Below are 2,270 nucleotides of genomic sequence, written 5' to 3'. Positions count from 1 at the left end.
TGGAATATTTAATATTGGTAAAATGTATTAAGTATTTAATATCTAGGTGTTTTTATGGGAATTAGGATCTTTCAGATTATTTTGAGAAGCAATTTCGATCATATTTTACATTTTATTGTGTCATGTAACGCGGGCCGCTGGTCTTGGTCTTGACTCGGTCTCGACTTCCCTCGGTCTTGGTCTTGACTTGGCCTCGGACCCTAAAAGTCTTGGTCTTGTCTTAGTCTCGGGTTAGGTGGTCTTGAACACAACACTGGCCATTATGCTGTACTTAGTTAAAAGGTTTTCATAATGGATGTGTTTATTATTGACTTTCTTTTTTTCATTCACTAAACACAAAGAAAGCAAAACAATAATATGTACACCAGCAGACAGTCCTTTGTTCTTATTGATCCTACGACAGTTGAGCTGCAAATGCGGTCGTGCACAAGCTTTGATCCAAGCAAGGCTTTCCGTTTCAGATTTTGGAAATCTGTGAATTTTAGTTCCACAAATACGATCAGGATACCTGACATCGCCTGTACAGATTCCCCACTGACAGTGGAGAACCATTCTTTTTCAAGTCCTGACGCAAAAACTTTCTGTCGGTCTGCTAGTCCACATTTAGTCCACTTGTGTCTGTGAGACGGTCACGCACGTGGTAGCTGCGCTGTGACGTGAAATGGGCATTAGCCAATGAAATGCGGCCCCTGTGGTAAGGTCCATTAAATTAAACCATTACTAATGTGTAAAAAATAAAATACCAAAAGGTGCAACTCTGCCACCTGCTGACATCACATAGTAACTCCAGCGGAAAAACATATTTCAAGACTTTATTTTTTGTCTTTTTAATGGTTATGACTAAAAAAAAACATGAAAGCTTGGCCAATTAGGCAAACCATTGCAGGCTGTGGTTGGTTGGATTGGAGTTGAAAATCCTGACAATCAGATCGATCAGGAGAGTTACTGTCACCAAGTGACAAAAATGGCCACTAAACGGAGAGCGTCACTTTTCAGTGAGAGCAGTGAAATGAGGAGCCAGCTGTGGCTCTGCAGCACAACCAAAAAATCCTACAGTAGGTAAAAACTTAAAGAAAAAGACATGTAGCACCTTTTATTTACTTTCACAATAGGAAGAAATACATTAACAGTAAAAATCAGACAGCAGCTTGTTTCATTACTTTGGCTGAATCATAATAAACTGCCTCATTGTAAATCAAAACTAGCTAAACTGGCTGCATTGCTTTTATAGACTTAAGTTATGTTTGTTGTTGTTGAAGGTTGAAAATATTTCAATCACATTTAGCTGTTTAACTCTTACTTTAATGAGATGAGTTTGAATCGGGAGAGGCTGAGCGTTACCACTAGCCAACAGCTGGTGTGGGGCCCATCTGTACAGGCTCCACACACTGTACCACCAACCTCAGTCAATTTTTAAAACCTTTGTATCTAAAGAGGCCCTCAACATATTGAACTCAAGAGCTACGTAAAAACACATTTTAACTCCTTTGATTGAAGCCAACATTGTAATTTGACATACACCCAAAAATTCACTGGACTTAGTTTTAGTCTTACCAAACCTTGACCAAAGTCTGAGGTCAGTCCTCTGACTGGCAGAATGAGCAAACGCTTCGCCAAGAGCTGCTGGGTTTATCTGAAAAGTTACAACTCTCTAAAAATAAATCCTCATCATTTTGACCATTATCATATGATGGGGTTTCCACGTTTAGGCTTTTACTTTGTTACTTTTTGTTGTTTTAATCTGATTTTAGAATTGATATATTGTGTTAAAGTGTTTTTGTCCGAAAACATTAGATAATATTTTATCTAAATGTTTTTATCTGAAACTGCTTGTCCTGGAGCAGGAAGAGGAACAGCTTGTCCTGCTCTCTCTCTCCCATCCTCATCTGAGGACGTTAAACTGATAAAGGATTCCAGGATTAGTTGAACATGTTGGCCTAAATATGTTGTAATTTTCCTATTAACTAAAAAAATTGCTGTTTGTGATACATCAAAACTTATATTTACTTTGAATATGTACAGCATATGCATATGATGCAATGATGACAAGACCTTGATACGGACATGTTGCTTTAATACTGTCAATCACTGTATCTGGCTGTTCTTTGGTCGGCTGCATGCTTTTATCCAACTTTTACATTTTTCCAGACGCCAGTTTTGAAAATGGAATAAAGTCTATAAATATATATAAATTAGGGCTGAAACGATTCCTCGAATGATTCGAGTACCTCGATTACTAAAATTCCTCGAGGAAAATTTACCTGCCTCGA

Source organism: Poecilia formosa, unplaced genomic scaffold, assembly GCF_000485575.1.
Source record: "Poecilia formosa unplaced genomic scaffold, Poecilia_formosa-5.1.2 Scaffold1021, whole genome shotgun sequence".
NCBI lineage: Eukaryota > Metazoa > Chordata > Actinopteri > Cyprinodontiformes > Poeciliidae > Poecilia > Poecilia formosa.
Note: the sequence above shows the minus strand (reverse complement) of the source record.